A 10,084-nucleotide genomic window follows, 5' to 3' on the forward strand; every position below is an offset into this window, starting at 1 on the left:
GATGAAAGGCTATTGGATTATCTGCATCCCAATTGATTTCAAATGTCATTGCAATATTTTTACTAATTTTTTCTCTGGAGTTTTGTATTTGTATTTGATTTGGATTGTTTCTGTTGTTGCGGTATTGAAGAATCTTTTGTCATCGCCTTATGCCCGGGTGCTACCAAGTTTGGCCTTGACCTTTGCAGCAGACCTTAAGTGTTATTAAATTTCTGTTGGAGCATGGATGGTCTTGGATTCTTGCAGGCACTTGCATCTGAATAAGGTGAGTTATTTTTACTCTTTTTAGAAATGTGTCATAATCATATTGTAAATCGTAGAAAAGGCACAAATAGGTCAAATTGGGAATTGTGTTTTAAACTGTAGGATTATTTATATTTTCTAACACATACAAACATGTGCACAAAAGCAAAATTATCCAGTGATTTAAAAGGCACGCCTCAGGCGTGCCTAGGTGCACAGGCAAGGCACATCCCTTTCAAAAGGTGCTTGCTTGGTGCGCCTACGCGTGTGCCTTTTGAAAAATTGACACTCTTTTGCTTTTCTTGAATATAGCGGCTGAGCCGGGGGCTTTGCCCCCAGATCCCCATGCCACGCCCCTTGAGGCAAGCCCAAACAAGTCCACGATAGGTCTTAAATTCTTAGTTTTCACACAAAAAATACTGATTTTATGGTTTTAATTGCTTTTTAAGAAGACATTTTTTTTTAGAATGAATGAATGAATGAACAACATTACCAAGTTGGGGGTTCTAATCCTAATAAAATGTCTTCTTAAAAAGCAATTAAAACTATAAAATCATTATTTTTGTGTGAAAACTAAGAATTTGAGACCTAACGTGGACTTGTTTGGGCTTGCCTCAAGGGGCGTGGCACAAAGTCGGCTCGTAGAATCAGGAATGTAATATGTTTTACATTACATTAGCTATTTGAAGTAATGCAATTGAGTGAAAAAAGAGATTAGAGGTTTTACATGCTTGAAAATGTTTTATATGTTTGATTTTATTTTTAAATTCTCATTTGAATATGTTTTACATCTAATGTTTATGTATTTTAATTTTAGATAATAGGTTTTTTAAAACATTTATTTTAAAATTTAATTTTATACTTTTTATTAATATTATGTTTAGTATTTTTTTTGATTTTTTTGAAAATTTTGGCATTTTTTTTTGAATTTTCTGACATTTTTTTTATTTTTTAGCATTTTTTTTTGTATATATGCGCCTTGCTTTAGAAAGGTGCGCACCTCGCCTTGCGCCTTGTGCTTCAAGCACAAATTGACCCCTATGCTTTTTTTGCACCTTGTGCTTTTAAAACATTGGAATTATCTTCACTCCTTGAATGGACGATGCATGTTTCTTTGTGGGCATTTCACTGACAGACATGTAATCTGGTTGAACATCAGCCTGAAAAAAGAATTTCAATCTTTAGTACAATGCTCTGGTGTACTTGTCCATCACTGGGGTCCTTGCAAGGATGCTTGCAGTCCTTTATTCAAGGAGCAATTTTTTCCCATAAAAGCTTAATTTCATAGCAAAATGGTTTTGTTGCATTCTCAATTTATAGTAGTCATATAAGTAAATATTAATAAGTTTATCACTTTGCACATTTTGAGTATAAGATAAAAGAAAAATGAGCCCAAAGATGTCTTAAAATAAACCAAAGGTGTCTTAATCTAGTAAAGGTTTTAAAAAGGCTCCTTATGAATTTTTGGCAGGACTTATCAAAAATTAAAAATACATTTATAATAAAGCACAATATTAGGCCATGATTGAACAATGTGAGCTGAATAAATTTTAAGACTCAAACAAAAGTGACGAGTTTTTCTTTTCCAAGAAAGGATTCAATCATAATATAGAAATTGAAACCCCTTGGGTCCATGATATGAACAGTAAATGACATGGTGAATTGTTAAAATCATTGCCCTTTAGAATCAAGACTATCAGTTTTTAGCTTTTGGTTCTTGTCTTCTAGACACTTTATGGGTGGAATATAAGATGATGCATTTGCGTGTGTGTATCAGTGTTTCATGGTTGTGTTTTGGGTTAGAGGATTGTACGCTGTGTGTGTGTATCGGTGTTGCATGGCTATGTTTTGGGTTGGGGAAGTGTACATCGTGTGTGTGTGTATCAGTGTTGCATGGTTGTATTTTGGGTTGGGTGAGTATATGTCCTATTTGTGGCTTGCTAAATATGAGGAAGGAGTAGTGCCTTCCTTTGGTTGCCAAAAGTTGCTAATTGCCAGGATAACATACATAATGTAATTTGAGTTGGTTTCATTCTCTTTCCCCCCTTTTCAGCCTCGAGAACGTTATTGGGATGGATTCAGAGCGAATCCAGCCACATCTAAATCCAATTTGATTGTACAAACTTTAAATTTGAATCTGGTTCAGAATCCAATATATTGAACTTGGAATGGATTTTACATATATAAAAAAAAACATGGAGTGGATTTGAATTTAATCTGAATCTTCTTTCCTTTATTGTCTTTTGTTATTACTTCTATTAGATCTGATTTCTGTCCTAGAATAAAAGAAAAAAGAGAAGAGAAGAAGAAGAGAGAAAGAGAATAGAAGGGATGAATCAAATGGTCTATGTGAGAGAGAAATCACTCACTTTAACCATGCAACACTCCTTACTTAACTTAGGCATAATAGACAAAACACCTCTAAATAAAACATTGTGAAATGACTTAAGTACCCCTGGACTGTCAATTTTAACACTCCCCCTCTCAAGCTGGTGAGTATATGTCATATAATCCTAGCTTGTTATATATATAATCCACTTTTCCCTGACTTAACCCTTTTGTAAACAGATAAGCCCACTAATTTCCTGTGTTCACATCACTCTGTGTGTTTTGTTCTCTCATGGAAGACTGGATTAAATGCGATGTGACCTGCAGCTTGGTTGTCACAATATAACTTCATAGGATTGTTAAATGTATACCCAATCTCCTTGAGGAGATTCTTCAACCACACTAATTTACAAGCTGTGCGCCATGGTTTTATATTCAGCTTCAACATTGATTCTCGCTACAACTGTTTGTTTCTTGCTCTTCCATGTTATCATATTTCCTCCAAGAGAAGTATAGTAACCTGTAGTAGATTTGTTGAACATTGAACCTGCCTAATCTGCATCTGTATAATCCTCTATTTCAAGACTTCCTCCAGATTTGTATAGTAATCCATGACTTGGAGCTTCTTTCAAATACCGTACAATTCTTAAAACTGCATCCCAATGGGAAACTCATGACTTTAGCATAAATTGGTTGATTGCACTTATTGGGTAATAGTCAAATAATTTATCTTACCCACTAACCTTCTATACTTTACAAGATCATCAAATTCTTCACTTGCATCAATGCTTAGTTTGATGTTGGTCTCCATGGGTGTTTCATTTGGTTTGGCGACCCAACAATCCCGTCTCCTATAACAAGTCAAGAACAAATTTCCTTTGACACAAATTGATGCCATGCTTGGACCTTCCAACTTCTATTCCTAGAAAGTATTTCAGTTTGCCAAGATCTTTGTTTGAATGTGATAATGCAGAAAAGCCTTCAATTTGTCAATGCCTAACTTGTCACTTCCTATAATGACAATGCCATCTAGATAAACCACCAACATCTTTCCAGCTTCAAAATCACAACTGAACATCGGATGATCAACCTGACATTGTTTCATATCGAAATTGTTAACCATTTCAATAAATGTACCAAACCAGGCACGGCGAGATTATTTCAGTCCGTAAATTGCCTTCTTAAGCCTACACAGTACACACCTTACCATCCTCTCCATGAGAAACAAACATTGTTGGTTGTTCTATATAAACTTCTTTAATAAGATCACCATGTAGGAAGGCATTCCCAATGTTGAGCTAAAAGAAGGGCTCTAGCCATACAGAGTTGCTAGGGATATCAACACACGAATTGTACCAATCTTGGTAGTAGGAGAGAATGTCTCTATATAATCCACTCCATACAACTGTGAATACCTCTTGGAAACCAACCTAACCTTCGATCGCTCTAATCTTCCATCTGGTAAGTATTTGATGGTATACATCCACATACAACCTACAAAATGTTTATTAGGAGGAAGAGTGGTAAGCTCTCACATGTGATTATGAGCAAGTGTAGAGAGTTCTATTGTGTGGTGCCCACTCTAGGGAGGTAATAGTTTCTTGGACATTCTTGGGGATAGAAAGGAAGACAAAAAGAGAAACAAATAGATAAGGGGAAGTGGGAAGATGAGAAATAAAAACATAGTTAGAAATGGGATGGAAAATACAATTACATTTACCCTTGCGCAAAGCAATAGGGAGATCAAGCTCTAACTAAGAAGGCAACACAGGGTTAGGAGCAATTGTTGGATCTGTTGACGGAGAAGAAACTAGAGGAGCCGGTACCTGCCGATGCGTATACACTTGCTTGATTGGTGACCACTCAGTAGGAACCTTGCAAAGGAGGGGGTGAAGGCATGAGAACAATGGGAATAAGAGGAATGGGGTCATCAATAGGAATTGGAAGTGGGAGTGCAAGAGATGAAGAAACATAATTACTTGTTTAGAATGGAATAGACTCAGAGAAGGTGGCATTAGGACACGCAAAGGAATGTTAAGAAGTAGGATTATAACACTTGTGGTTCTTCTGTATCCAAGAATAGTGTGCATCTAACTTATCCATCCTAGGTCGTAGATTATGAACATAGCATACAAACCCAAAAACCTTGGGAATGAGTGGAAAGGGAAACAATGTAGGAAACAAAACTAAGGGAGATTGACCTAGAAGGATAGGCATTGGCATCCAATTAATAAGAAGGGAAAACTAAGAATTTAAGGCCCTAACATAGATTTGTTTGGGCTTGCCTCGAGGGGCGTGGCACAAAGGTGGCTTGTAGAATCAGGAATGTAATATGTTTTACATCACATTAACTACTTTAAGTAATGCAATTGAGGAAAAAAGAGATTGTGGGCTTTACATCCTTGAAAATGTTTTATATGTTTGATTTTATTTTTAAATTTTCCTTTAAATACGCTTTACATGTTATGTTTATGTATTTTAATTTTAGATAATAGGTTTTTTAAAACATTATTTTAAAATTTAAGTTTATATTTTTATTATATTATGTTTAATATTTTCTTTTTGATTTTTTGAATTTTTGGATTTTTTTGAATTTTATGACATTTTTTAGCATTTGTTTTTGTATTTTTGCACCTTGCTTCAAAAAGGCATGTGCCTCGCCTTGTACCTTGCGTCTCGGGCGCAAATTGGCCCCTGTGCCTTTTTTGCGCCTTGCATTTTTAAAACACTGATTTCAACGTAAAATTTAAAAAAAAATGAAGAACAATTCACTCTTTTCTTTCATAAGATAAAACCATGATCCTTGAATAAATCATCAACCAAAATAACAAAATACTTATAACTATTGTATGACATAGCTCTGTTTGGACCCCAAATGGACTAAAGCAAAAGGACTCAGATTGCGACTATCAACTCTGGGATTGAAGGAAACTTGATGGTGTTTCCAATATTGACACAATTCACATTCCAATGAAGAAAGATGATGCAATGAAGGAACAAGTAACTAAAGTGTCTTGAGAGATGGATGACCAAGCTTGCAATGCTACTAGTGAGGTGTAAGAGAAGGCTGAAGAGTTACTGTCGAACTACGACCATCAAGATAATACAATCCATTGGCTTCATGCCCTCCAATCTTCATCCCCGTCTTGAGATCCTATAAACACAAGAACTAGGGAAGAAAGTTATAGAACAATTGAGAGATTTGGTAAATTTGCTTATAGACATAAAGTTAAAAGGAAATTTGGGCACATATAGAACTGAAGATAAAGACAATGATGCAATATCAACATTTCCATCACCACAAATGGGAGGGGTGAAACCAATAGCTAAAATAACTTTTGTGATGTAGAGGATGGAGAAAGGGAGGAAAACAAACCTGGAGTCCTAGTCATATGATTGAAATCTCCAAAATCGACAATGTAGGGTGAAGGTTTGGAAACCAAACAAGCCATATCTGATTGGGCAAGAGTGGCGGTATTCTACTGTGAGGTAGCCTGAATAAACTTTTCATACTCATCACGTGGGATATTTATCATCTCTTTCCCAGATGCACTAATAGATGTAGAGGGTGCTTGGTCAGTCTGCTGAGCATCAACTGCTGCACCACCACTTATTATCATTGCATGATTGGCTCATGTATCATAGCAAAAATTAATTGTGTCCTTCCATGCCACAATATGTACACTTCCTAGCAAAGCAAGGGGTAAACAAGGCACAATGTTTTTGGGCTCAGTTGGTAGTGCTTAAGATCATAATTCTTGGTTTGCGTTTGCCTATCTTGTAATGGGGCAGCCGAGGCTGCCCATAGTTTGTTTCTACAATTCTACTTCTCTTCTTAATAAAATCTTTTTATGATAGTGATTAAAAGAACAAAAAAACGTTTACACTTCCTAGGCCCATTACCACGACCTCCCCCTGAGTTTCGACCTCCACTATGTCCACCACGACTTCCTTGAACTTCATGACCCCCTTTATTTCCATGGCCTCCCTATCTTGTCACTGCAAAAGCTGATCTATCTGAAATGGTGGAAATCTCTGAAGACGCAATAGTAATGCTACAGAGTTGAGCAAACACTTCCTCAAGGGAGGGAAGGGCAGAACCTCATAGAATTTGAGCTTTGATTGGGTCATACTCAGTTTTCAAACCCACTAAAAATCTGGTCACATCAATGCTGGCATATACTCCTCAAGTGTTTGATTTCCCTTTGTAGATTAAAATATTCTTGATAGAGAAATCACTCACTCTCAGCCGACTATATATATATATATAGGTTTGTAACAGTAGGTACAAAGACCTTTGTTGCCCCTCTTTATGTATGGATACCCTAATTAACTTTAGACAAATAAACAAAACACCTCTAAATAAAACTCTGTGAAATGACTTTAAGTATCCTTGGACTGTCCACTCTAACATCTTTCAATCTTTCAAATAAAGATAAATTAAAAATTTAATTAATTTGGATGTCTGATTTGGACTTCTGTATATATATACAGAGAGAGAGAGAGCCAAAATAATCAGACTGGATGTCTAATTTGGTTTCAGACTTTTCAGAGTCAAGCCCTATCATGAATTTATCAGTGATAACCGTAAACTATAATTTTGTTTATACTTGAAATGCAAATCCTATATGAGGGGGCATGGCAGTCTCATCTTGCTAGTAAAGATGCATAAATTTGGATCATCAAGGTTAATGCACGCAATCTGTTTTGATTGACGCCTTTATTTATCTGATTGAAAGATGCTTAGCAATGCAGATTTTCTAGAATCAGCTTTGAGGTTTTGGCTTCTCAAGTCTGTCTCGATTGCATAAGTTAATGACAACCCTATGCCCTTCCATGTCCTGGCATTTGAAGGCCTTTTGGTTCACCTCCTATGGTTGCCATGTGCATGCCTGCAAGGACAATGGGTTGTCTGGATCCTTGTGTGAATGCGGCAGGAACTAATTCCTTTTTTAAGTGAAAGATAATCTTATTTATATTTAATTGATTGTAATAATTGTTGTCAGATTCACCTACCCATGTGGGAAATGTAATTTGTACGAGTGGACCAAGTTCCAACATCAATTTTTTCCTCTGCATAACCGTCAATTAGTTTTCTTTCATCTGGTCTATGAGAGTCTAATATACATAAAGTATTAGACTATGCTCATTTCAGCAGATCTTTTTTTTTTATTATTATTTTTGGCTTCATGGTTACACAACGGTGGGGTAGCCCATGCCCCAAACCCATAACCCCCCAACCTTGGTGAAGTCAGGATTCTATCCCAAGTCTCTGCTATAACCAGCCCGAGTTCTTACTGAGTTGACACCTCTGCTTTTGGTTGATCCAAGAATGCAGAATTTTCATTTTATGTTTCACAGGCTTTCTAGTAGATTGAGAACTGCTAACGATCTAATAATTTCTCATGCTATTTATGCAGCTTGTGCCAAGATTTCCAGACCAGAGGAGCAAAGATCGTGATGGGGATTCATGGTGGGGGATGATTTTAAGTGGGTTAACTAAATGCATTTATCTGGTTCGGATGGTTGAAATTTTATGTATATCAAAGATCTTTCATTGGTTTGGGCGATATTTCTCAGAGCTGTTTGAAGTGAATTGAAGCACTTACATAACTAGACTGAGAATTGGTCCATCTGTTTGAGGAAAGGTGTAGCAGTTGGAGGAATGTTCATCATCGTAGTCTCATTGTCAGCAGCAGCATTAGGCAGCAGAGTATAACGATAGATACCTACCGACCTGGATGGAATTTGTCTTACCTCAGTGTGCATCATAATCGGGGGGCGGGTTTGCTGGGCAACAAGTTTGGATCATAACCGAGTCAATGAGAGATGGTAACTGAGTAGTAAGTATATATAAGAAGTATATATAACTTGGTCTATGTTATTGCTAGTCCATAAACTACTGGTAATAGTCTATTCCATTTGGAATGGTATTGAACTCGGATAATGGTTGTCATCTTATTTCAGTTGAGTCGTAAGGCAGATTCGTCTGTCAGCAACTGTTTTATGAATATTGGCTTGGAGAATAAGTAAATTGTGAGATATGGGCTTTATTTTTTTGTTTTGTTACTTTTTATCGAAAATGAGTCGGCCTAAGATACAAACAGTTTGGTACTCTTAGCATTTTGGAATGTTTTATGAATATTGGTTTGCTGTGTCTACAGGTGATAATACCTAGAGGTTTAGTATGTTTTGAAGTAAAACCTTACGTTGTGATCCTTTCTATCGTACTTGTTTTTTTGTCGTTGTAATTCCAATAGCAAGAAAAGGTGTCCGGATCTGTTTCATGTGTCATTTTTTGCAACGACGGGTGGCACATGAAAGTGCAGTTGGTAGCAATAATGTAATATTGTTTATTAGCAGCAGGTCCAGTTTGGAAGAAGAGGGTAGAGAATGCATTTGGAGGTGGGGGCGATCAAGAAGCCTGTGTATTGAAGTGCAAGAGACTCAACTAAGCAAGAGAAAGAGCTGAGACCAATCTGACAGTTGGATTCTTCTGTGAAGTTCTTTGTAGCTCGTAGTGTTTTGTGATTGAAGATAGCTGATGCTGGCCTTGGTGCCGTTTTATAAGTCTTTCCATGAAGATTTTTACAGATTAGATGGCCAAAAGACGTAATGAACTCTTGGGGTTGTCTAAAGATCTAGACCCATTAGTATCTTAGTTTACCATGATCTACAGAGCTGTTAAATGGAAGATTTTAGGTTCCAAAAGACAGCTTCATTTGAAGCTTCCTGATGTTGGCATTTTGGGCTTCTGAGTTTTTTAGCGCATAGATTTTTTGGCTCTTTCATTATCAAACAAAGAAAAATCAAATTTTAGTCTTCCAATCTTTGAAAAGCCCAAAGGAATACTAAAAATCTGGTCAAACGGAGACAAGAATGCAACTGGGGTTGTCTGAATTGAAATTACTTTCATATTGGTCTATTTAGTATATGAGAAATGTTCAACCTGACCAACTGGGGTTGTCTGAATTGTAATTACATTCATATTGGTCTATTTGGTATATGAGAAGTGTTCAACCTGACCAAGTCACACCCATAAATGTCTCTTGGAAAATGTCCAAAGGCAACAATCCCGATAACTTGGAGAGAACCAAAGGATTCATGATATGCCACATCATCCTAATAGTGGGCCTTACATGTACGGAATCGGGATTTGCTCTTCACAGAGCGCAACTCACACCGACGTCAGTTTTATCCACCGTGTATTAAAAACATCTCCCTGCAGATAATGATACAAAATGCCGCAGATGTTCCTGATGTGTGGCTGAGAGGTGTTGTCAAGGTGTGAGGAGCGTCCTGTCAAGAGCAAATCCAGACTCACGTATGTAGCTGACGAGGTATTATAATGACTAGGCATGACCTCATACCAAGTACGGGTCATCATCTGAACTATTTCAATTTTTTTAAATCATCTATATTAGAATTTTAGTTTAGTTTTTTTTTTTTTTTAATTTTTATAGATTTTTATTTGACTTAAGAGACGTACCATATTTTATCTAGAGGAATGCTC

At 36.6% G+C, this 10,084-nt stretch overlaps 1 protein-coding gene across 3 annotated transcripts in view; it reads left to right on the forward strand.

The window, feature by feature from the left end:
• LOC104606065 (nonsense-mediated mRNA decay factor SMG7-like) overlaps positions 1–8,624 on the forward strand; it is a 28,310-nt gene extending 19,686 nt beyond the window's left edge. For all 3 annotated transcript variants that reach the window (XM_010271113.3, XM_010271115.3, XM_019199228.2), the window contains 2 exons: positions 131–265; positions 7,992–8,624. The gene's annotated coding sequence lies outside the window, so the exon portion shown is untranslated. The remainder of the gene's footprint in view (positions 1–130; positions 266–7,991) is intronic.
• The last annotated feature ends 1,460 nt before the right edge of the window (positions 8,625–10,084 follow it).

This window comes from Nelumbo nucifera, chromosome 2 (assembly GCF_055504915.1).
Source record: "Nelumbo nucifera cultivar China Antique chromosome 2, China Antique-T2T, whole genome shotgun sequence".
Taxonomy (NCBI): domain Eukaryota; kingdom Viridiplantae; phylum Streptophyta; class Magnoliopsida; order Proteales; family Nelumbonaceae; genus Nelumbo; species Nelumbo nucifera.